Here is a 27,185-nt window from a genome sequence, read left to right as displayed (position 1 = left end):
TATTCTTGCTTGTGTTTTTCATTGCATAGGTAGGGATTAGCCTTCTTGGTAAGGTCAACTAGATCCATGTCTTGGTAGATAACCAAAGGAGTTGTGGTTCTAAGATTGTAGGGTTCGATCTTTCGATCTAAAGCCGGATAGGTGTGTCATTCTCCGCCACAACGATAGTTATCTCTACCTAATGGAAGATCGGGATCCCCGTCCCCATTAGCCCTACATATCTAGGCGCAAGCTTTCTTTTTACTCCAAATCTCTATACTCCTTTCATGGGTGACACCTTCAAGTATACATAGTCTTCCACTTCAAAAGTCAATGGTCTTCTTCTTTTATCAGCATAACTATTTTGTCTTGACTGGGCTGGTTTCATATGCTATTGGATAATGCGCACTTGCTCTTCAGCTTCGGTGACAAAGTCAATGCCAAAGTATCTTATTTCATCGGGCTCAATCCAATTCAATGGAGTTCTACATTTTCTACCGTACAAGGCTTCAAATGGAGCCATCTTGATGCTTGCTTGATAACTGTTGTTGTAGGAGAACTCAGCTAAAGGTAGTCATTTCTCCCACGAACCCTTGGAAGATATAACACAAGCTCTCAACAAATCTTCCAAGATCTGGTTTACTCACTCAGTCTGTCTGGAAGTTTGTGGATGGTACGTTGAACTTCTGATTAGTTTAGTCCCCAAAGCCTGGTGCAAGTGTTCCTAGAAATGAGCTATAAACTATGGTCCCTGATCTGATATTATAGTCCTTGGTATTCCATGTAGTCTCACAATCTGAGAAACATACAGTTCGGCATATTTCACTATGCGATCTATTGTTTTAATCGGTATAAAATGTGCTGACTTGGTGAGACGATCTACAATGACCCATATCGAATCATGACCTTGCTGTGTCAATGGAAGGCTTGTAATAAATTCCATACTTATTTCTTCCCATTTCCACCCTGGAATAGGCAATGGCTGAAGTAATCCAGCAGATTTCAAATGAACGACCTTTACTCTACTACAATTATCGCACCTAGCGGCATAGGCGGTGATTTCCTTCTTCATCTTAGTCCACCAAAAAAGGGTTTTCAAATCTTGATACATTTTACTACTACCCAGATGGATAGACAACTTGGACAAATGTGCTTCTAAAATTTGATTTCTAAGCTCATGGTCTTTCGGTACCACAAGTCGGTCCTCAAACCATAGCACACCTCTTTCATCTAATCTGAAATGCTTGGTTTCTTGCTCTTGCATCTTTCTTTTGATGTGAAATATACCTACATCTGTCTTCTGTAATTCTATGATTTTGCTCTCAAGTGAACAACTGAGAGTGATATTGTGCAACACAACAGGACATAACAAATTAAATCCATCTTCCAACAATGCTTCCAAAGTGTTGCAATGAGATTTCTGACTAAGTGCATCGGCTACAACATTGGCTTTCTCGGGATGGTAGTGCACTTCTAAATTGTAGTCCTTAATTAGCTCTAACCATCTTCGTTGCCTCATGTTTAGCTCAGGTTGAGTGAAGATATACTTGAGACTTTTGGGGTCAGTATATATGTGACATATATTGTCCAACAAATAATGTCTCCATATCTTTAATGCATGAACAACTGCTGCAAGTTCTAAATCATGTGTAGGGTAATTGACTTCATGTTTCCTCAACTGCTGAGAAGCATAGGCAATAACTCTTCCTTCTTGCATAAGCACACACCCTAAACCTATACTTGATGCATCATAGAACACATCGAAAGGCTTTTCAATGTCGGGTTGTGCTAAAATAGGAGCTATTGTTAACAGAGTCCTTAGGGTGTGAAAAGCTGCTTCACACTCTAGTGTCCAACTGAACTTTTCATCTTTCTAAAGTAGTCTAGTCATGGGTTTAGCTATCTTGGAGAAATCCAGAATGAAATGATGATAATAACCTGCTAACCCTAGAAAACTCCGAACTTCATGGACCGAAGTCGGAGCCTTCCAATCCATGACCTCTTGTACTTTAGGTGGGTCTATAGAAATTCCATCTCTCGATAAGATGTGACCCAAGAAAGGTACTTTACTCAACCAAAATTCACACTTGCTAAACTTTGCATATAACTTATGTTCTCTCAATCTGGACATAACAATTCTCAGATGCTCTGCATGATCTGCCTCATTCTCTAAATAAGTCAAGATATCATCGATAAACACAACCACAAACTTGTCGAGCTCAAGCATGAATACCGAATTCATCAAGTACATGAAGTAGGCAGGAGCATTTGTCAGTCCAAAAGACATGACCAAATACTCGTACAAGCCATACCTAGTGGAGAAAGCACTTTTAGGTATGTCCTCTGGCCTGATCTTTATCTGATGATAGCCTGACCTCAAGTCAATCTTGGAGAATACCTTTGCTTTTGCTGGTTGATCGAACAAGATGTCAATGCGAGGCAAAGGATACTTGTTTTTTATGGTCATAGCATTAAGTGGCCTGTAATCCACATATATTCTCAAGGACTTGTCCTTCTTCTTTACAAACAATGCTGGACATCCCCATGGAGAGGAACTAGGTTGAATGAGACCTTTGTCCAACAGTTCTTGTAACTAAATTTTAAGCTCAGCTAGCTCATTTGGTGGCATCCTATAGGGTCTTCTTGAGATAGGTGCCATACCTGGCACTAACTCAATCTTAAATTACACATCCCTATCAGGTGGTAAACCTAGTAAGTCATCTAGGAATACATCAGGAAACTCACAAACCACTAGAATATCACAAAGGGTAGTGGCTTGGATAGCACAAGACAAATTCTGGAGTTCAAAGTTGTGGGAAAGTGGTACTAGGAAAGCATTACTTCCCTTTAGTTCTCTCAACATAATTGTACGAGTGCTAGTGTCGGTGCAGAAAGTGACCAACAAGTAAATATTTGTAGTTTTGCTGTACGTTGTGATCGGAGGTGGCCTAGCACTCAATGACACAGGGTTTATACTGGTTCAGGCAACGTGCCCTACGTCTAGTTTGAGTCAGTCGGTGACTTTACTCCTGAGCCTAGGTGCTCGAAGTTTGCAGTGGGGTTATAAACGAGAAGTAGAAAGATGGGGGGTACAAGAGGTCCGGTCAGACTCTGGTTGGAAGGGCCGAGAGTGACGGGAGCCCCGCTATGAGCTAAGTGTCCAAGCGTGTGCTTGAAGTTCGAACCTAGCGGTTCTATGGTTGTGAGCTAGTGAACTTGATCGATCTGATGAATCTGGAATGACTTGGATGAACTTGAATGAATCTGCCCTATTGGGACAGAGCGCATCCCCTTTTATAGATGAAGGGGGTGTCCTTACAAGTGAGAGGGAAAGAGTATGTATGCTTATAATCCTTGTTGCCCATGTCGGTGGGTACAGGATGATGATAGGCGCCCACAACACTGTTGGATGTTAGATGCATGTGGGAGGTTGTGTTGTCTTCTTCGGGTATGGTAGACGTCGGCACCTATCATACTATTGAGACCTAGAGGCATGCAAAGGGTTTTTACCATGTTCGTCCGGTACAGTAAAAGCCGACGCCCACAACACTGTCGATGCCCAAAGGCATGTGGGAGGGGCCTCACCGTATGGGAGTTAATGGCGCCCACAATACTATAGGGGAAATGTCGACGCCTACAACACTATTTGGGTCACTGTTGTGCTAGGGAGGTTGTAGAGTACTATTTCTATAGGTATACAGAGTATGGTCCTCAGTATTAAGGTTTGACTTGTGCACTCTGTCTTGCTTTCTCCATTCATTCCCTGGTCCTTTCCGAGCGAGCGTCCCCGGTCGATTGGTCCTAGTCGGCTTTGATCGTGCCAGTCAGAGAAGAGCTGTGAGTAGGGGTTTGGCACATCCCCAGTCAGAGACGCGGGTCAGAGCCAGAGGTAGTGCTTTGGCCAGGCCTTCTGGTCGGAGAGGCCATCTAGAGGTAGGCTGGAGACCGAAGTGAGTGCTCCAGTCAGAGAGGTGGGCCGAAATCAGAAAGCGGGCGCTGTTCTTCCTTGGCCAGGCCTCCTAGTCGGAGATTCGATAGCCCCTTTGGCCTATCATTTAGGTACTTGGGCCAGCCCATGATTTGTGCATTTGTCTATTTGGGCTGAACCTTTGTTGGGAGGCCGGTCCGCGAGGGACCCTGGGTTTATGAACCCGACAGGAGCCCCCGAGCCCCGGGGCAATTCGGGTAGAATCATCTGGGGGATTTTTGTCTTGATGGTGGGTGCACGTGAGTGCACCCGTGGGTGTAGCCCCTAGGAGATTTGGGCAGAATCGTATGGGGGGTTTTTGTGTTACCAGCGGGGGAAGTTTTGTTTTGTCGGCTGGTGTGCGCGAGCGCACCCACGGGTGTAGCCCCCGAGCCCCCAGGCGATTCGGGTAGAATCGTCTAGGGGTTTTTCCAGTGGGCATGTGTGCATGTTTTTTAGTCGAGATGGAGTTATCAACCAAGGCATCATTGCACAGCCGAGGCGTTTTAGTATTGGGATCGGGCGAGACAGAGCTCGCGAATCCTGGCGTCGGTGCGCGCCGAGGGATCGGGCGAGGCAATTTATTTTTTAGGGAATGGACAAGACGGAGCTCGTGGATCCTGGCATCGGTGCGCACCATGGGATCAGGCGAGGTAGTTAGTTTTAGGGATCAAATGACATGGAGCTCGTGGATCCTAGCGTCGGTGCGCGTCATGGGATCGGGCGAGGCAGTTAGTTTTTAGGGATCGGATGAGACAGAGCTCGCGGATCCTGGTGTCAGTGCAAGCCGTGGGATCGGGTGAGTTGGAGTCATGGATCCTAGCCTTGGTGCAGCCCGCGTAGCCAAGGCAGTTAGTTAGTTAGTTTTAGGGATCGAACAAGGCGTAGCTCATGGATCCTGATGGGGCGAGTTTGGGGTCGCAGACCTAGGCAGTTTTGGAGTACATAATGGGGATGGGGATCCCGATCTTCCGTCAGGTTCAAGAATCCCGATCTTCCGTCAGGTGATGGTAACTATCGTTGTGGCGAAGAATGACACACCGATCCGGCTTCAGATCGAAAGATCGAACCCTACAATCTTAGCACCACAGCTCCTCTGGTTATCAACCAAGTCACGGACCAGGTTGACCTCACCAAGAAGGCTAATCCCTGCCTACGCAACGAAGAACACAAGCAAGAACAAGAAAGAACGCAACCAAATTGCAGATGAAAGATTAATCTCACGAGTTGGGGTCTCACAAACCGAAGAACGGCGAAACTGTTTCTTGACAGAATAATCTAAGCAAAACCCAAAACCTAATGTAGGTGGTGGCTACTGATTATATAGCCTAATGGACGTCCAAGGATCCCTCTTCACGTCCTAAAGGTGTCCCAACACGTTACAAGGCCCAACGGCCCAAAAGAAGGTGTCGTAGCACCCTGATAGATTCTGGATGCTGACTTGTTTCGACGATTCCGGTTGATTACGAAGAGCTTTTGATGTGAAACCACTTGGATTGGCTTCCTTATCAAATTATCTTTCCATCCATATGTGGATCATCGAAAACGGAGTTGGGATGCGTCCTGGGCGTCCATTTTATTGCAGACTGGTCCTGACGGCCGAGGCAGACTCAAACTTGGATTGGACTGGGCCTCTGGCTTGGCTTGGACGTCCTTGCTGGCCTCCTAAGGTGGTGGCCAAGGAGGAGGATGTCCAAGGCCATCTCTTAGGCGTTCTCCATCTTCTTGGGGCGTGCTCCAACTTGGGCCCAGGTCCCAAGGATGTCTAACAAGCCCATGACGACAGTGTAGCTCCTGCCAGAAATAGCGACAGAATATATTGGTGATTTGGAGGTCTTGCCGACATGATATTGAGATGGAACCAGATATATTTGAAAGCTTATCAAACAAGCTTTCCATCAAGTGCTCATTGACCTCGATCGCACTCCAGATGGATGAGTTATGGCCTTCCCAATGAGGCACTGTCGGGCTACCGACGAACCGAAAGTTCAACTTTGATGAACTTCCAGTATGAAACACATTTGAACCTACAATCAAATAGTGACATGTACATGTGGAACCAAGTGAATTATAACCAAAGCCACTATGCAAATGTAGGAACGAGCGCACCTTATAATCATTGTTCGTATCCGAAGGTGCCATGTCTTCATCATCCTCCCCTTCTTGACAACAAACCGTCCTCGGTTTGGGATTAGCTGAAGGAAACGTTGTTGGTAGTAGCCAACGTTGCTCCCCTTCTTGAAATTTAACATGTTTCTTTATAACAAAACTAGGGGAACTTGACATGACAAGATTATAGCAATTGCAATCCTTTGGTTGATCATACTTTTGCACAATATAAGGAGATTTCAGATTTGAACAAATATAGACACGATGCACCATATACTCTCCTTTACAATTATATTTTCCAATAAAATGATATGTATGTCTAGAGAACCATGGCAAATTAGCATATGCATAAAGTTTCTCCTCTAAAGAACTAAGATTACACGGAACATCAAATTCAATGTAACCCAAAGTATTTAAAGAAGACAACAATTTCAGCTCATCAACTTCACTAGCATTATGAATAATAAGTCTATTTTCAGCACAAGTGCTCATTTTCAGCACACATATAGCATGATCATTCTTCAATGATTGCATGGGTATAACATAAATATCATCATGCAAGTCATCTTCGTCACAAGAAACATCAAGCAAATCATCTTGTGACAAAGGTAAATCAAGCGAATGCTCCACTAAAATTTGCTCTATCATAGCATGATTGGTGGAAAAATTCAGCACATCAAGAGAACTCTCACCTTCTGTGAGTTTAGCATCATGGGCATTACCTTTGCTCTCATGTTCAGCAGGGGTAATAGTTGATGGTTCTGAATTTTCACATGAGGCTGTGAGCTTCTCATTTTCTGTCACGTCATCCTTGCTCTTTTCTATAGTGTCCTACAAAAGGTTAGGCATAGCAGGAGGAATAACAACAGACTCTTCCTCTAAATGGTGCACCTCATCATATGAAGTCAAAATAGGAGGTGGATTAACAAAGGTTTCTCGCATAAGAAGTTTCATATCATTCCAAGTTTGAGGCTTATCAGAAGGATCTAAAGACTCCCACCAAGATAAAGCAGAATGTCATACAACACTAGCTGCATTTTTTACCTTCCTCCTTGGACACATAAAGCGAGTAGCAAATATGTTATCGATGGCAATTTCCCACTCCATGTACTCATCAGCACGTATACCATCATAAGTCGGTGGATACAAACAACCTGTCATTGTTAGAAGACAGCAAAAGACAATACAAAAATATTATCCCTATCAAATGACTACGTGGTTGCAGTGGTGTCACTTTTGATAGCAAGTGGAAGTGTCTTACCAAGTTCTTACAAAGTTCTTACCAATGCAAGCAGTGGGCGGTACAACAGGCGGCTAGTTCATGATACCTATGAGGTAGTGGTACCGAGATTGCAAGGACCTTTTTCTGTATTGATCTGAAGTATATATGTGGAGCTTGGGAGGCACAAAAAAACAAATATATATATGTGGCACACAAGTCAGTGACAGACAACAATATTGAATAAATGTCCAGAGCACTTGTCCTAGTTGCTGGCCTATACGTGTTCCTATCACCAGTTGTGATAAACAAGAGGGGAAACAAGGATGAAAGGAAACAAGTATTAAAAGTAGCAATGGATATGAACAAGGCAAAAGGTACCACAAACAATAGAGCTATTGAGTGTTCCTTATGTGCTCCTTTTCGATATCTTCTATTCTCTTTTACTATTTTTGTCCAATCTTTTTTTCTTGCTTTTGCTCTTTTGATATTTTTTTCTCAGCAAGGAGCACACAAGAATAAACCACAAAAAAATTTGAGCTCAATTGAATAAAAGATGTGGCCTATAGAAAATTAGGACTGTGCTCTAAAAAGCATATCAAAACTTGTGGGCCTAGAAACTTAATTTTCCTAATCGAATTTCGCAAATCTAATTTTTGCAAACCCAGCCATGCTGGGATGAAATAGATCTAAAATTTTCTGGCGTTCTCCGTAGATATAAAATTTGTCCCGTTTCGAGTTCGGATGCAAAAGTTATGACTGTTTTAAGGAAGCTGCTCGAATCAGGGATTTAGTGGACACAAGATACAAACCGATGGTGATACGGAATAGCGGCGGGTGGAGGTATCAACACAAACTAGAAAAAGAACACAATCTAAACCAGCAACAAGACTTTGACCTAGGACACAAACTCAACAAAGCGCACTCTGAAACTGAATCATGCAAAGGCTATGACGCGGATGGTTATAGGATAGGAAACAAATATGGCATTGGACTATGGGATAAAAGCAAAAACACTCGAACTAAGGGTAAGATGCGAACTTGACGGTATACCTGAAGCTCTGATACCACTTAATGGGGACGGGGATCCTGATCTTCCGTCAGGTTCAAGAATCCCGATCTTCCGTCAGGTGATGGTAACTATCGTTGTGGCGGAGAATGACACATCGATCCAGCTTCAAATCGAAAGATCGAACCCTACAATCTTAGCACCACAGCTCCTCTGGTTATCAACCAAGTCATGGACCAGGTTGACCTCGCCAAGAAGGCTAATCCCTGCCTGCGCAACAAAGAACACAAGCAAGAACAAGAAAGAACGCAACCAAATTGCAGATGAAAGATTAATCTCACGAGTTGGGGTCTCACAAACCGAAGAACGGCAAAACTGTTTCGTGACAGAATAATCTAAGCAAAACCCAAAACCTAATGTAGGTGGTGGCTACTGATTATATAGCCTAAGGGACGTCCAAGGATCCCTCTTCACGTCCTAAAGGTGTCCCAACACGTTACAAGGCCTAACGGCCCAAAAGAAGGTGTCGCAGCACCCTGATAGATTCTAGATGCTGACTTGTTTCGACCATTCCTGTTGATTACGAAGAGCTTTTGATGTGAAACAACTTGGATTGGCTTCCTTATCAAATTATCTTTCCATCCATATGTGGATCATCGAAAACAGAGTTGGGATGCGTCCTGGGCGTCTATTTTATTGCAGACTGGTCCTGACGGCCGAGGCAGACTCGAACTCAGATTGGACTGGGCCTCTGGCTTGGCTTGGACGTCCTTGCTGGCCCCCTAAGGTGGTGGCCAAGGAGGAGGACGTCCAAGGCCATCTCTTAGGTGTTCTCCATCTTCTTGGGGCGTGCTCCAACTTGGGCCCAGGTCCCAAGGATGTCTAACAAGCCCATGACGACAGTGTAGCTCCCGCCAGAAATAGCGACAGAATATATTGGTGATTTGAAGGTCTTGCCGACGTGATATTGAGATGGAACAAGATCTATTTGAAAGCTTATCAAACAAGCTTTCCATCAAGTGCTCATTGACCTCGATCGCACTCCGGATGGATGAGTTATGGCCTTCCCAATGAGGCACTGTCGGGCTGCCGACGAACCAAAAGTTCAACTTTGATGAACTTCCATTATGAAACACATTTGAACCTACAATCAAATAGTGACATGTACATGTGGAACCAAGTGAATTATAACCAAAGCCACTATGCAAATGTAGGAACGAGCACACCTTATAATCATTGTTCGTATCCGAAGGTGTCATGTCCTCATCAGTACAGGCGTAGCTGGATGGGGCGAGTTTGGGGTCGCAGACCCAGGCATTTGGTGCGCAATTGAAGCATAGCCGGATGGGGCAAGTTCAGGGTTGCAGACCCAGGTGTTTGGTGTGCAGTTGAAGCGTAGCCGGATGGGGCGAGTTCAGGGTCGTAGACCCGGTCATTTTGGTGTCTTGAGCCCTAGAGCCCCATTGGGCCTTGGTAGGGGTCAGTTTTGAGTTGTGTGCGTTACCCCATCCTCGGTGTCTGACAACTGGAGGGGCTGAGTTTCGTCGCTTGCCTTGATCGCTCGGGCTTGAGTGACGCGCTCGGTGAGCTTGCTAATGTGTATGATCGAGTGGAATCTGGGTCCGTCGTTCGTGACATGGTCAGCATAGCCCTCTTGTGACTTTCCACTGCTCCCTTACCTGCAACTCGGCATATGCCTGGGTCATTCTAGAGACTGACCTAGGTGGCCTAATGGCCTCCCCTCGATGGAGATTCTATGGGCTTGGCAGAGGCTTAGGATCGAATGAGAAGGTTGAGATGACCCTGTCTGCCAGACTAGGCGAGGGCCACATGGGGCTCATCTGTGTTTTTCTCCCCTGGCTCTATTTGACGGGGGTAGCCTCAAGCCCTTCGTGGGCCGGCCTTTGAACCCCCATCGGTCATTGCTCATGTTGAATGAGGCAACTGCCGCTTCATGATGCAACACGGAGCATTGTGATGCATTTCGCTGCACGTGCGATGCTTAGTTCCCGAGCCCCCGGGTGGTTTAGGGCATGAATCATCCGGGGGGCAAGGGCGTATGGAATGAATGCATGTATGGATGTATGAATGATTTATATATAAAGAAATAGTGGGGGCTAGTAGTGTTACCTGGATGACTCGAGTGACAGGGTTTGAAGAGCTCCAGTCGGAAATGTCCGACCGAGACCCGTGCTCGTTGTTCATGACAGAGTCAGCATGGCCTTCATGGGGTGTCCCTTTGCTCCTTACATGTCCCTCGGTGTGTTTTTCTAAGCCGTTCAATTGACTTTAGGAAGCCCGATGGTCTCTCCTGGCAGAGATCCCATTTTTGGGTTTTCCAAGTCCCGCCTGGGGAAGTGGAGGGCCACCTACGTGCGATGGCGCTTTGGTTCTTGTACCCGGTGTGCGATAGTGGTTGGCGTGCGGTAGTGGTGGGCCATGCCTAGGCCATGTCCCATCTAATCAGGCACCGTTCTATCGGGCAAGGCGCGTCTCATCGGTCAGGGTGCGTCCCATCTGCATTAAATGGGAAAGGGAGAGTTTTTTGCTCCGCCATTTTGTCTTTCCTGATCGGTGCTCCTTCCCCAACTGTTGCACCCTTTTCCTTATGTAGGAGAAGGGAGATGTTTTTTGCCCTGTTCCTTTGCCTATTCCTCATCTACCGCCTCCTTTCCTTTTCCTTCTTGCCGAGAGCGCTCTTGAGAGCCATGGTGATTTCTAGGAAAGAAAAGCGAGAGAAAGAAAAGGGAGAGAGCGAGGGAGAAGAGAGAACTCACAAATCTTTTTGTGATCCTAGAGCGAAATGTTGGACTGGAGGTCATCCACTGTGAGGGAGTCAGTGTTGAAGGCCTTCGCCACAAAGGGGTTTCTACCGCTGAAGGAGGTGGCACACTAGAGGGCTCCCAGGAGGAAGGAGTTTCCGCAACCTTAGCCCGGTGAGGTGGTTTCCTTTTTCGCCTTCCACGAGCGTGGGTTGGGATACCCCGCGCACTGGTTCCTGCGCGGACTCCTAAATGAGTGGGGTCTGGAGCTGTAGCACCTCAATCCGATGGGGGTGCAACACATCATCGGCTTTGTCACTGTCTATGAGGCCATCCTCGGGATGGAGCCGCACACGGACTTCTTCCGACGGCTGTTCTCTAGGTGAGCTTTGCCGGTGGGGAATCCGCCCGAGGTCATGCCAGTGGGGGGGTTTCACCCTGTAGAGAAAACCGAGCATGGGAGGCTTGTATCCTGCGTACATCCCCTGCGACTCCAATCGGGGGTGGCACGAGAGTGGTTTTATATCAAGAATCCGACGGAGGCGCCGTTCCCGGCGTTCACCGGTGGGAGGCCAAAGAAGCAGGTAGTTGGTCGTGGGGCTGTTCCCATCGGGAGAAGAAGAAGGTGGAGATCATTGAGGAGGAGCTCTAGAAACTCATGCGGCGCAGCCTTGATGGGGTGCGGGTGTTCCACACCCTCCACCGCAACCGGGTTCCTCTGTTGACAGAGAGGTCATGACCAATGTGGAGGTACGGCGGCCCATCGGACCCCGATCGTGCGTCGCTAGAGGAGCTGCCGGATGATGAGGTCTGGAGTCACCTTGACCGGGTGCTGTAGCTGAAGCCCAAAGGGAAGGTTGAGAGAGAAAGCCCATACCTCTCAATGCCTCGGTGGTGTCCTAACTAGTATGCTCCTCTTTCTTTGCTTCATGTTCTTTTCCCCCTTTGCTTTCCTGCTTTTTTATCTTGAGTCGCCTGTTGCGTAGGGGCTTGATGCTTACAGGTCCAGCCACACCTTCTGAAGGGGCCGAAGGGCGTGGCTCAGTAGGCCGCCTAGAAGGAGGCAGTAGATGCCAGGAAGAAAAAGAAAGCTAAGGTGGCTCAGCGGAAGTACATGAAGGAGAAGGAGATTGCCTGGCGTGTGAAGGCTAGGAAAAATAAGAGCGACATCGAGTCTGAGCTCAAGTCAGAGGATCCCATAGATGTGGATGACATGGTTTTCTCCGAGGAGGAGGAAAGTCTGGAGGTTGTTTTGACCTCGGCGGAGTGTCGCGACCCTACGACGACGTCCGCTAGTGATGAGCAGGAGGCGGAGAGGCGCACCATGGTTCTCGTGCCGAGGAAGCGTGCAGCGAGCGTAGATGCCGCCGACGAACAGGAGGCAAAGTGGGCATAGTCACCGTGCCCCTCATTAGCGTCGTCGGTCTCGTCCCCACCTACCGTAGGCGCAACTGAGCAAGCCAGGCGGTTAGAGGAGCGGGCTTGCACCCGTGCATCACCAGGACCAGTGCCAGCGCATGACTCGCAGTGGGAGGATGCCCCACCTACTGCTCCGGTCGGTGCATCTCGAGCCAAAGGTCACGGTGACCCAAAGGTCGGGCAGGAGCCAGTTGGGATGACTCCGCCCCCGGCTAAAGTGAGGGGGAGCGGGTCGTAGCCTGGGAGCGGTCCTTGCCTTGCAGGCCCATCGATGTTGGGTCTTGGCTTCAGAGTAGTGCAGCTTACCTCCCGATATGTTTTCCTTTGTTTCTTTTTTATCTTGTTGTTGAGTCTTTTTTGGAGTATAACTGACCCATACTCTTTATCAGCGGTTGGGTGATGACGGGGTTGAGTATCGCCCCAACTCCTGTGCAAGAGGTTTAGAGGCCCACCCAATAGTGTGCCACGGTGAGCGGTGGGGGGACCAGGATGGTGGCGGCGAACCCTTCCCTTCCAAGGGTGGTGCTCCCCGGGCCGGTTGTTAGCATGGCGGCAGTGGTGGCAAAGGTGCTTGTGGCGATCCCAGTGGTGACGGTGGAGGCTTCGCCGGTGGTGTCCCTTGCGGCCCCTCCTCCACCAGCCACGGTGGAAGAGGGGAAGGAGACCGAGACCTTGTCACATCGGGTGAGGGGCTGCACGGCTCACCCTCGTGGTCGTAGCTGAAGGCGCCGGGGGGAGACGCGGCTAGGACAGAGTTAGAATGCCCGTCAGCGGCCTACGCAATTGAGGTGGTGGATATCCCATCCGACGACGAAGCGGATGTCGTGGCGGAGCTACCGGTGTCATTACAGGAACTGGCAGTGGTTCAGCCAGAGGTGGGGCCCTCTGGCGAGCTGCCGGAGGGTGACCTAGAGTGGCCCTGCCTTGAGGACCCGGCAAAGGTGCGGTTAATCCTTCAGGATTCCCAGGAGTGTCAGCTCTGGGACATCCTTGGGGGGGAGGACTTGCCATGGAGTCCAAAATCGCTAACCTATCAGTGAAGCTCGAGGACGCCCAGGAGTGGGTTAAGTCTGCCCAGCAGTTAGTCAAGGTCGACCAACAGCTCGCCGTGGAGGTGAGTTTCCCATATTTGTCCTTGACCTCTAAGTCTCTTGTTGGTTGCCTTAGCATGCTTGCTTTTCATTTTTGTAGGGTCTAAAGGAGATGTCGTCCTACAAGTCTCGCTTCCTCTAGGTGGAGCATGCTTGGGTGGCTGAGCTTGAGCGTTAGCTGGAGTCCGCCCACCGCAAGTCCTAGGACCGGGCGGCCAAGGTGGCCATGGTGCAGGCGGAGGAGCAACGTGCAGCGGAGCGGGTGACCACCGCCGAGCAGGGGCTTGAGGCGGCAAAGCCCCGCTAGGTGGAGACCGAGGTAGGGTTGCAGAAATCCCTGGTGGACATTGAGATGGCACTCCAAAAGTCACTGGAGACCCTTGAGTCAGAGCAGAGCGCCTTTGTGTCGGAGCAGAGTGCCCTGGAGTTAGCGTGAAAGGCCCTAGAGTCAGAGCGTAAGGCCCGATCAGAGGCAAACCAGGAAGTGCTCATGCTTTGGGGCCGGGTGATGGGCATGGAGGATGTGAGCGCCCGGCTGCGCGAGCAGGTGGCCTGGCAGGCGGAGGAATTCTCCACCCTTGAGAACTTCCACCTTGGTACGTACCTTCTCTATTTTTTCATCGTGTTGGTTTCTTAGCTTGTTTCTGAGCTTGTCGCCCTTCTTGCAGAGCTGGGCAGAAAGGTGAAGTCGTTGGAGCAGGACCTGGAGACGATCAAGGTGACTTTTGGCCGGAATGCATAGGCACTGGCCAAGTCCCTTGAAGAGCAACGTTGTAGCACCCGGTTTTAAAGGCAAAACTAGATACACATTATATGTGAGCCCAGGAAGTCAAATCTCACATATAGCCACAAATAAGGGTAATATCAAGAGACAATACTTATTACATAACGTATTAGTAAAAGGAAAATAACCTCAGAGTAAAGACAGTGGAAAGTCAACTCCGATCTTCAGGCGAAGACCCCAAATCCACAGGGACGACTGACTAGTTGACCACAAGCCTAACTCCTCCAAACCAGCAATCTGGTACCCATCCAGGATTTTTATCCAAAGTATAGAAAAGTAAAACAAGCGTAAGTACATGTCATACTTAACAATTATATTATGGGGTTCATGAGGCTCAAAAGGCTAACACTAGTTTAACTGCGATTGGCTTTAATAGGTCATCTTTTTAAGCAATTGAGTGGCAAAGAATTTATCATTCCCATAAACACATGATCAGGTAATCATGAATAATGTATAGCATAAACAATTAATCATTAGTATCATTATCCATTAGTGATCATCTCTATTCCATAAGGGTCCAAGGCCACTCGTGACCGTGAGCACGGCTGTTATAATAGTTTTACACTCTGTAGAGGTTGTACACTTTCACTATGAGTCATGATTTACCCTTTCGCCTGAGGTAGCTAATCTCTTGACCCACTTCCAAGGAAGGTCGGCATGGTTCACTATGAAGCCTTTCAAAAGTTTGTCTAACAAGTTAGGACCGCTAGGCGTATGTGGCCCATCTCTAGAAGTGGCACGCGTGGGCATCGTAGCACGGTACACACATCCTAGTAGTAAAGGAAACATACCCTCATGCACCATAAAGGTAACCACTAATAAGCTAGAAAAGGTCCTCATACTGAGCTAAAGCCAGAGCCATATAGCCCTCACAGCTGTACTGTAAGTCTCAGATGATCTTATAGATAAGTCCTTAGGGAGAGGAATCTGAAGCATTTAGAAAGTAGCTAAACACTCTAGCCCCATGTTTCCATGTGGTTAAAAAGTCATGTTTTAATGTTTATTGCATATACCATTAATCAAGTTACAAGATCATGGTTTAGTTAAGCACTAGCAAAACTACCCAATGCAATATCCCAAAGGTATCAAGGTACAAGATATCAAATATCTAGGATATCCTTAATGGCATCAAGGTAGACACATGCAATATGACTTAAGTGATTAAATGTGAATAGGTAACAAGGATGGTCCCATGCTATACTTGCCTTACACACCGATCCTTCGGTAAGCTTTAATCTTCACGTCCTTCTTCTTTTGGATCACCACGTGTATCTCACCGACTGAACTTAATCGTAGAACACCACACAAATATCCATACACATACATGCATAGCATACAATTGCATCTATATTAGAACAGTACACCAATCATAGAAAAACAAGTAAAAGAGTTTGGAATACGATTCTACGCATCGCTACAAACACACAGTCGCGAGAGGCACGCTCATCGGAGCTACGGTTGAAAAGTTACAACTACCGAGAGATTTGCCTTACATGTGGAAAAGAAAATTATAGGCTTCATTTATGTTAACCATATGAATTCATATATAAAAGATATTTATAAATAATATAGATTAAATTAAGTCAATTTTAGATTTAAATTATAAAACAAAAGTAAAACAAATCATATTTTATGTATAAAACCCAGTTGCATAATCATTAATCAAGATATGATTTAAACCATGTTATTTCAGAAATATCAATATAGTAAGCACTATTACTAACATGTAGATCTCGTCGTTACGAATCTAACGCAACTTGAACGGACTATTTCGGAGTTAAAATGAATAAGTTATGATTTAAACAAGTTTTACTATGGTTAAATAATAAATTAAATCTACCCATGAATTTTAGTTATTAAAAACATGTCTAACAGTTGTATAAACATGTAGAAAATGTAAATACGGTCCTAACGCAATTCGAACGGGTCAAATCGGACTTAAAAAGCAAAAGTTACGCATGAAATAAGGTTCAATGGCATTTCTGTAAATAACTCAAACTCATTTTTGAATTAAAATAATTAAAATATGAGATTACACGGCTACTGGACTGCGGGTACTATTTCTAGAAAATACAGGGTTTAAAGTGAATAAAAACAGGACTGAAAAATAATTACTTTGAATTAAAATGGACTACGGGTTGATTCTGAGAAAACCGAAGGGCTAAATCGCAAAAGTGCTCGGTGGGTCACAGTTGACCGCATCACCGGCTGACTGGGTGGACGCGTGGTGCCCTCTGGTTGGCGCGGTGCACCACGCATGCGTGGGCACGCTGATGTGGCGGGGTGGACCGAGTCCATGGCCCAACCGGTGGACCGGTCATGTATCAAAAGGATACATCTAATCCTGACCGTCCAACGTAGATCCGACGATGCCAGTGCGTGCGAGTGAACTTCCAGCGTCAGTACAGCGACTCCGGCAAACTTGCCATGGCCGGCGGTGATGGTGAACCATGATACGGCATTCTAGCGCACAAAACAGAGAACAGAAGGCACGGGAAGGATGGGGAGCTCACCGTGAGTCAGATGGAGGCGTTCTCGGCGTTTGGGACGGGCTCCAGGGGCTAGGTCGACGACGATGGAGCTCTAGAGAGAGAGAGAGCATGTGGGTGAGGTTGAATCTGAGAAACTCATGACCAATTCGTGAAACCGAGGGTACCTAAGGGCGCAGGAGGTCACTACGGAGCTTCGAGGCACGTCGACGTCGAGCTTCGAGGCGTGGGCGAGGGAGAGCTATGGTGGCGGCTGCTGGAAGATGGAAACTGAGGATGGGAGAGGGAGAAGGGATGGCACAGGGATTTATATGCCGGGCAGTGGGCGCTAGAAGGAAGGAGAGCAGGCGGATCTGGACAGGATTGGCCACTTTCCATAAGTGGTGACGGCGGTGAGATTTCATGCCGGGCAGCGCCTTCGGCGGCGACTGGAGGAAGGAAAGTGCCGGGTGGAGAAAGGAAGCGCAGGGAAGAAGAAAGGAAAGGAAAAAAAGGGCGCTGACAGGTGGGGCCGGAGGCGCAGAGAGTGAAAGGAAGAGGCGGGCGAGCGGGAGCACTGCGGGCGACGAATGCCGAGCGAAGCAGGCCGAACTGGGCCGCGCGTGGTGCGTGCATGGAAGAAGAAAAGGCCACGCGGTAGCAGGTCGGTGCGGAGAAAAAGAGATAAGGGGAGGCATGGCTGGGCCACCAGTGGGCCAGCGCGGGAAGGAGAGAAAAGGGGCTGGGCTGATTTGGTTGGGCCGAAAAGAAGAAAAGCAATTTTTTTTCAAAATCAAAACCTTTCCACTTCTAGTTTTTCAAAACCAAGCCCAATTCAAATCGAATTCAAGTATTGTTTCTAATATACTTCCCTATAAAAATGGACAATTTTGTTAGGCTTCCCAATATAAAATTTACAACTTTAATAATACTTTTATGTTTCTAATTTTCTTTCTTTTCTTTTATTTCAAAGCCATTTTTAATTTCATTTCAAAAGCATTTTAACTATTTTGACTTTTCAATTAAAACCACTCAACCAATAAAATGAAATGCAATGGCATGTATGCTCAAACATGTTGCTACCTTATGATGTATTTTAATTTAATGAAATTTTGTTTATTTTCCTATATTTCATGTGCACAAAAATTCATAAATAAATCATTTTAGCTCTATTTCAAAAGAGGCAATTTTTAGGGTGTTACAGATGTGCTCTCGAGGGGGAACTTGACCAGGTCCGCAATGTTGCCCAGCTTGTCATCTCGGAGGTCTTTGGGTCAGCGCCAAGTACTAGCACGCCCGCCATCTAGCTGGCAGAGGTTCCAGATGAGGTCCGAGCCCTTATCACAAGCGGGCTGTTCTACGGAGCATCAGGGGTGTTGACTTTGGTGGTGACGTATCATCCGAACCTAGACTTTGCCACTATCTACAGTGGGTATGCCGATGGCTTGAGCACGGAGGACATCCAATCGCTCGGGGAGAGCTTGCTGCTGTATGCAAGGTTGGTGGTAGAGCAAGTCTCTACGTAGTGGGTGATGGATGTCCACCGTGAAGACATGGCCGAAAGGGTGCATCGAGGGGACATCGTCTAGCCTTTGGATGGCACGGAGCCTAGGTCAGGAGTGGACATCGTCCTACCTTCAACCGAGCCAAATGTCGTCCTAATGGGGACTGAGCAGCCCATGCCTTCGCCAGTCGTACCGACAGCAGATGCCGCCGAGCCGCCCCAATAGCTTGTAAAGGATAAGTAGTTTAGTAGATGTAAAAAGTTTAAGTTCATGGGGTGCCCCTATGCAGACGTTCTTGTGTACTTTAATGACTACAATTGGTTTTGTTTTTTGTGATGGAGTTACTCCGTTTGGGGAAGCTTGTTCCTTTTGTTCCTTAGTTTTACCTTAGCATTATTTTGTTTTTTATTCTTTCTTTTTTTTGTACTTGTCCATTCGTTCCATAGGCTGCAACCTTAGGAGCCCAGGGCGTGGCCGCCCATGGGGCTCAGCTGCTTGTAACCATAGGTAGAGGCGGGGTGCGATCGGTCAGAATATTTTAGAGCAAAGCTACATAAGGCAATTTAAAGGAACGAACTACCCTTTTGTTCAAGTAGGAAGGAGTTTCACTATATGATAATAAATTAACAGAAAGGTAGTAGTGCATCTTCGTGGAGCCCCCAAGCAACCTAGGCCGAAGAGTGTTCTGGTCGGGGCGCTTTTATAGGAGCAAACATTTAAGTAAACAATGGTAAGACTGAATTTTTAAGGGAGGAAACGACATAGCTGTTCCAAGCGTTGGTGAGAATGTCATTGTTGTCGCCCTTCAGTCAGTAGGCGTCCGATCAGAGCACCTCGACCTTCAGTCGTCTGGGTCCTTGTTTGCTACACCCCTTTTCTTGGCCACTGCTTCTTCTCCTTTTTCTTCCTTTGGCCCGCTGGCCTGTTGTAGAAGGCGCTTGAGGAGCTCATAGTTCTTGTAGAGGTGTTTGACGAGGTAGGCATGGTTGGTGCATGGGCTCTCCATGAGCTCATTGAAGTGGCCTAGAAGGTCCTGCTGGGGCTACTTGCCTATGTGATCGTCTGTGGCGACCAACACGGAGTTGGCCGATCGGCGGCGACCTTTTCTGTTCTTTTTCCCTTTCTGCATGGAGGGGCCCTCATCTTGATCCTGGCGCTTGGCCTTGCCTTTGCCTCAGCCTCCGTTGGAGCGCTATGGGAGCAGCGCTCGCTGGAGGCATTGGACAAAAGTCCATGGTCCTGGGCCATCCGGGCTGGGACTCCAATCGCTGCAGCGTGCGTCTCGGTTTGGCCCGAGCTGCTCGTGTACAGGTGGTCGATGTGGAGAGGTTGTCAAGTCAAGATGAGGCATAGGTGCGGCCTCTTGTTTCACACTTGGCGGTTGTAGCGGTGAGTGGGTGGAGCGACTCGTCTGCTGTGTCCCCATTCCCCTGGTTGGGAGAGAGGCCGTGAGTTGGTGTCACGATACAGAGCTCTCTGCTTATTGTACGGCGGCGGTCTCCACCAGTGCCCGGAGGTTTCGGTGGATCGCCTATTCCTGAGGGCCGTTCGGCTCGGGAAGGCCGCGTAGAAGCATTGTCGCAGCGGCGATGTTCTGATTGACCCGACCGAACTATGGGGGGTCATTCTCCCTATCCACGGTGTTGCGCTAGACCTAACAGGGCCGACCAGAAGGGCCATTTGCCGGTTTATGCACACGGGGCATAGTGTGGTGCGCCGAGCGTGCTGGCGCAGTCGGTGGCTGGTGCAGCCACTGTTGTTGTGGCTCTTCACTGTGCTCTCATGTGAGTGTGGGGGTCTCCGCACGAGGGTCTAGAGGGGTGTGAGTCTGTGAGGACTCTGCTTCCGCCGGTGGCTGTCCTAGAGCGTCCGCCATAGCGCACTCCTAGGATGAACAGTGGCTAGGCGCCACATCACCGATGCTGGAGCCATCACTCTCGACATCGTCATCCATGATTTCGAGGAAATAGGTGGGAGCATAGCTCACCATCCTCACAAATTCGGACATGAGAGCAGGAGGCACCGGCATCCTTCGGAGCCCCCAGGCGTACACATCCATGGGGGACGCGAGGCCGTCGGGGAACCAGTCGCATGGTGGTCGCGGCGAAGACAACGGGGTCCCTCCAGATAATCAACGAAAGATAGAAAATAGTAAGTAAATGACAGTATGTACATTACTTATAGCGGGGTTTGAGCAGAGAGTTTGCTCGAAATGAAGCACAGATGCCTCATCGTTGAAGTCGTCATGCATCCCGGTGCCGATGGAGGTCATCCCTCCGACGGGCGCCGGAACCAGTGCTTCCTCGTGGAGGTCTAGTGCGTCAAGCCGGTCGGCGACAAAGTCTAGGCTTCCAAAGAGGAAGGCCTGGGACGGCTCAAAGATGGGTGGAACCCACATCCCAACAGGTGAGAGTGTGGGAAACTCCAGTGAGCCAAAGCGAATCGTATCTCCTGAGCCTGCCATGGCGATGGAGGCAGAAAAGTGGGCCATCCGATGACCAAAAAGTGTTGAACGTATAGCGTCTTCTCCATAGACGACGCCAACTGTCGATGCAGAAAGTGACCAATAAGTAAATATTTGTAGTTTTGCCATACGTTGTGATCGGAGGTGGCCTAGCACTCAATGACATAGGGTTTATACTGGTTCAAGCAACGTGCCCTACGTCCAGTTTGAGTCAGTCGATGACTTTATTCCTGAGCCCAGGAGCTCAAAGTTTATAGTGGGGTTACAAACAAGAAGGAGAAAGATGGGGGGTACAAGAGGTCCGGTCAGACTCCGGTCAGAAGGGCCGAGAGTGACGGGAGCCCCGCTATGAGCTAAGTGTCCAAGCGTGTGCTTGAAGTTTGAACCTAGCGGTTCTATGGTTGTGAGCTAGTGAACTCGATCCATCTGATGAATCTAGAATGACTTGGATGAACTTGAATGAATCTGCCCTGTTGGGAGAGAGCGCATCCCCTTTTATAGATGAAGGGGATGGCCTTACAAGTGAGAGGAAAAGAGTACGTATGCTTCTAATCCTTGTTGCCCACGCCGGCGGGTACAGGATGATGGTAGGCACCCACAACACTGTTGGATGTCAGATGCATGTGGGAGGTTGCACTACAAGAAACTTGTTAATCCGTGACGATTTCTTGCTGATGGATTTACAAACCGTCACTGACAGCCACTGACAGACGTAATCGGTGACGATATTCATTTTTTCGTCATGGATGAGCCCACTGGATATTCCCAGCCCGTTAACTCGTGACGGTTTTATCAGGATCGTCACAGTGTATGATTTTGAATTCATCATACGCTAGTTAGCCCAAGACAGTTGGCCCGCTATCAATATTTAGTGTAAAGAAAAGTAGAAAATGTGATTGCAAAAAGTATCAAACCCAAAAGACAATTTGTTAAATTATTTGAACAAAATAATTTTGTTACTTTGTTACATGTTTTTTTTGGCAAAATTAAAAATGTTCTCCATTTATTGTGGATGGGAACAAAAAACTTTACACCTATAACTATATATATGGGATTTGAACACAAGACATGCAAAAAATTAGAAACATGTCTTACCATTTGAGGTACTTACACTATGTGTCTAAATGTGCACTTAAGTATTTTTATTTATTTACTGGCCCAGCATCACAGTAGGCCTGGGTCATTCCCACACACGGAGTGGCAAAATGACAAAAAAAAGGAATCTCCAGGAATTGAACCCTGATCCTAGGTGTTGAAAACAATATGCCATACCATTGCGCTAGCTGCTCCAGTGTGACAGAACATGATTCTATTAGCCTTTTGTTGGCGGGAGTGGTCCAACATTAGGTAAATAGGGAAAATAGAAAAAAAGAGTGGAGTCCATGGGAATCGATCCCACAACCTGTGAGTTGACAACAGTCCGCCTCACCACTATGCTAGCAACTTGTGTGTGACCGAGTACAATTCTGTTTCTTTTTGTTGATGAATGTAGGAGTAAGTTTCCCCTTTCCTCAATTCCTTCACGGACTTAGTTAGACACCAGCCGTGATTCAGAGACTCAGCCACCGCCGCTGGACTCAAACACTGCCGCCGACGGCGAGATTAGGCAAGAGCCACGCCGTTGCCCACCACCGTCGCGTCGTCCAGCACCGTCGCCTCCTCATTTGCCGTGTCCTCCCACATCACCGCTGCACACCAGCAACATCTCGCATCACCACCGCCCTTCAAGGCTCCAACCCTATCTTGTAGCTCCGCAGCGTCGCTGCCCTCCATTGCCGCACCAATGAGAGATGCCGAGTGCGGCCATGCATCCACCTGGTGACAAATCCAACTATTGAGTGGACTCCTACAGCCTCGAGCACGCTTGAAATCATCAAACGCTAAGCAGCTGCCTCCTCTCCGAGGGGATCCCCATCTACCTCACCTGAACTCCTACTGATAGCCAAGGTATATATCTCTTCTCTTTTTTTTTGTTGATTTTGTTGGATGTAGCATTTGAATTATAGCAGTTAGCTCATTGTGGTTTATCTACGATGTTTGATTAGATGGATAGAAGTTGGGTGCATAGCAAACTATTTTCCCCTGAATACATTGATGGTGTGAAAGAATTTATGAATTTCATTCAGGGGAAATTCAATGAGAATGTTGAAATTCTATGCCCCTGTAGCAGATGCCTTAATCAGAAGTACCGAAAACAGGATGTTGTGAGGAAGCATATACTGATGAATGGCATGGAAACTACTTATACTCGGTGGATTCATCATGGAGAGAGCTTAGATATCAATGTTATTGAGCATCCTATTGATATGCATGAAGATGATGATGGTTCCACACATGGGGTCGGTGTGATAGAGGATGACAACTATGGTGATCGTTTGGAAGGGATTTTAGGAGACCTACAGAATGCAGCGGCACAGGCAAGGCCGGATGTAGAAAATGAAGTTGGTGCTGAAGAACCTTGTGATAAAGAGTCATTTTTGAAAACTGTCATGAGAGAGGCAAAGCACCAACTTTATCCTGGATGTTCCAAATTTTCAAGATTCTCTTTGGTGGTAAGGCTTCTACATATGAAGTCATTATATAGAATTAGCAATTCTGCTTTTACTGCACACATGAAGGTATTGGCTGATGCTTTCCCAGAACACAATACACTCCCAAAATCATATGATGAAGCAAAGGGTATTCTAAAGGAACTAGGTCTAGGGTATGAATCAATACATGTGTGCTACAATAATTGTGTGCTGTTCAGAAAGGAATATGACAAGCATGACAATTGCCCGGTTTGTGGTCTCTCGAGATGGAAAGATGCAGAAAGAAAGAAGATTCCACAAAAAGTGTTGCGGCATTTTCCATTGGCACCTAGGCTAAAGAGGATGTTTTCGACCAAAGAAGCATCAGAAGCGGCACAATGGCACAAGTTAAAGCGGCAGCCCAATGAGAAGAATATGAGCCACCCAGCTGATGGTGAGGCATGGCAAGATTTCGACCTCGAATATCTAGATTTTGCAAAGGATCCAAAAAACCTTAGACTTGGCCTAGCTACTAATGGTTTCAATCCTTTTTCAGAAAAGAACACAAAATATAGCATGTGGCTGTGCTTGTTGTGCCATACAACCTAGCACCGTGGGAGTGCATGGAGGAATCAAACTTTATGATGGCTTTGCTTATTCCAGGTCTGAAATCACCTGGGAAGGACTTCGATGTATTTCTACAGCCTCTTGTAGAGGATTTACTTGAGCTTTGGATAGGTGTCGATACACCCCTATTGTACAAGAGGCTATTGTAAGATAATTTTCAGACTTTGATCTTTGTATTTTTAATTCTCTCAACATCAACCATCTTTGCTACTTGTTTGCTAGACTCAGATGGAAAACAAGCTATCTACAACAATAGAAGGTGAAGAACTTAAGTCTGCGGCTCAAGTTGTTGCTGATGTGCTTGCTGAGAACACCAAGAAGAATCAGTTCTTGCATAATGTGGGGTACCAGAATGCCCGGCGTATTTCCAATGAGCAGAGCGCTGAACTGGAAGCGGAGAAAAAGACCAATGCTGAGCTTCGTGTACAAGTGGTTGATTTGTCAAATAAAGTGCAAGAATCTGAGCAGGCAAGGATTATTGACCGAGAGGAGATGAAGAGGAGTCAATCTGAGATGGAAGCAAAACTTAACCTTTTACTTAGTCAAATTCGACCAAGTTAAGACGTGCATGGTGCATATCTTTTGCCACTAACTTGATGTATTTTGCTGCTGCTAACTTGTGTCAAGTCAATTTCGACCAAGTTAAGCGATACAAGGTGGTATATATTTTGTTGCTGCTGCTCGCATTTTGCTGTTGCTGCTACATGCATCAAGCTGCTGGGCTTCTATGCATTCTGTGTTGTTGGCTTGTGCCATGGTAAACTATATGGTTGTATGCACTTCTGTATGTTAACTATTGTTGGATGAATACTTGTAATCTGATGTTGGTTGCAAATTTATGTGATATATTGTTGGATGGAAATATGAGTTATTTTATTTAATGTGTGGGCTGTGTATTATTTTATTTAATGTGTGGGATGTGTATATTGTTGCAACAGTAATTATTTGAGCTGTGTGTGGGCTATGTATATGGGCTGAATGTTCAAAAATGGGCTGTGTATATGGGCTATATGTGCTGTAGTAGTGGACTGAAAAGTGGGCTAAAAATTAGTGATGAATTTGGGTTGCAATATGCTGAAATGGGCCTGTGAAAATGGCTGAAAATTGATGCCAAAATGGCTGAAATTGGGCCAAACTTGGCCCATCTTTGATTCTGGCTTGTTAACAAATGAGCTGGTGTATCTTTGATGTGGCAATTGATTCATGACGGTTATTTTTCGTCACAGGAAATGGGTTCGGGCTGGACTAACTAGGCCTCGGGCTCTATCGTGACGGTTTAAAACCGTCACCGTTTATGTTAATCCGTGATGGTTTTTGACAAACCGTCACGCATGTCAATCCATGATGCTCAATCCATGATGATTTCTAAAACCATCACAGATGTTGTTTACTGACGGTTTTTTAGTGATCCGTGACGAAAATTTTCCATCATAGATTAACAAGATTCTTGTAGTGTTGTGTTGTCTTCTTCAGGTATGGCAGACGTCGGCACCTATCATACTATTGAGACTTGGAGGCATGCAAAGGGTTTTTACCATGTTTGTCTGGTACGGTAAAAGCCGGCGTCCACAACACCGTCGATGCCTAGAGGCATGTGGGGGCCTCACTATATGGGAGTTAATGGCGCCCACAATACTATAGGGGGAAATGTTGACGTCTACAACACTGTTTGGGTCATTGTTGTGCCAAGGAGGTTGTAGAGTACTATTTCTATAGGTGAACAGAGTATGGTCCCTAGTATTGAGGTTTGACTTATGCGCTCTGCCTTGCTTTCTCCATTTGTCCTTGGTCCTTTTCAACCGGGCATCCCTGCTCGGTTGGTCCCAGTTGGCTATGATCGTGCCAGTCAGAGAAGAGCTGTGAGCAGGGGTTTGGCACATCCCTGATCGAAGATGAGGGTTGGAGTCAGAGGTAGTGCTTTGGCCAGGCCTTTTGGTTGGAGAGACCATCTGGAGGTGGGCTAGAGACCAAAGCGAGTGCTCTAGTCGGAGAGGTGGGCCAGAATCGGAAAGCGGGCGCTGTTCTTCCTTGGCCAAGACTCTCGATCAGAGATTCGATTGCCCCTTTTGGCCTATCATTTAGGTACTTGGGTCGGCCTATGAGTTGTGCATTTGTCTATTTGGGCCAAACCATTGTTGGGAGGCCAGTCCGTGAGGGACCCCGGGTTTATGAACCCGACACCTCAATTAGGCATAAAGAAAGTGATCGCTGGCATACTTTAAATTTGAACTCTAGGTTTCAAATACCTATTTATATAGCTATTAGTTGCTAGAAATTGGTTTTGGAAAACAAAAACCTTTGTTTTAAATACACATGTGGCTATGAATGTTGAATCTTGCTCTGATGCCAGCTATCATAGAACCAACCAATTTATAAGAGCACAAGTACAATGGTAGCCCGCAAGCGGTCGCACTGTCATACTTGAGCCCATATAAACCCGGTAGTCTATCGAGTACCACGACAAGTCTCAATAAACGATCCACATACAACGAAGATCATACAGGATTCAACATACATGTCACATATTACATAAAGTTCAAAGATATAGTTCCATCATCAGAGTACGAAATAAAGTTATTACAAACCAAGTTTGATAGGTAGTAGCGGAAGCAGATTAAGGTTCAAAAGTAGCATTTGCCAACATAGTTCAAACACAGTGCCAACACATGATCACCATCCACAAAAGCATATAGAAGGATTATTAAGGATGTCTGCCCAAGGCTCACTCCTCATCCACGGCGGGATAGAAGAAATTCTTGCAATATCTGTGATAGACGGTACCATCTGCAACAATGGGAATAAAACCCTGAGTATGAGAAGGTACTCAGCTAGACTTACCCATCATAAACCAGAAATAAATTGACTCCAAGGATTATGCAAGGTTGTATAAGTGGAGGTAGCTTGACAACATTTTGCATAAAAAGGTGATTAACTCAGTTATACAATTATATTTCTATCATCAAGTTAATTATACTATCCATCTCTAGATTAGCAACTATCCTATGCCAAACATGTAGTATACCATTTGATAACATACAATAGTAACCATAGCAAGTATAGTAATTCCATGTTTATCCGAACCATCATATTTCATAATACAATTACTACGAGGTTGGAGCTAGCCAAGTTTCTCACTATCCAGGAGAGACAGCGATTTGAATCGATTTCAAGCAGCTGGAAATTTATTCCTAACACAAACCTAGGCAGACCAGATCATTAGTCGCCTTAGGTCACCTTTGGTACAACTCAAGTCCACATTTCACGGGTTCGTC

General features: G+C 46.7%; 1 pseudogene; it reads left to right on the top strand.

Moving 5' to 3' along the window:
• Positions 1–22,821: 22,821 nt before the first annotated feature.
• LOC136470088 (uncharacterized) lies at positions 22,822–24,062 on the top strand (annotated as a pseudogene).
• The last annotated feature ends 3,123 nt before the right edge of the window (positions 24,063–27,185 follow it).

This window comes from Miscanthus floridulus, chromosome 8, assembly GCF_019320115.1.
Source record: "Miscanthus floridulus cultivar M001 chromosome 8, ASM1932011v1, whole genome shotgun sequence".
Taxonomy (NCBI): Eukaryota; Viridiplantae; Streptophyta; class Magnoliopsida; order Poales; family Poaceae; genus Miscanthus; species Miscanthus floridulus.
Note: the sequence above shows the minus strand (reverse complement) of the source record. Positions and strands in the feature narration are given on the sequence as shown.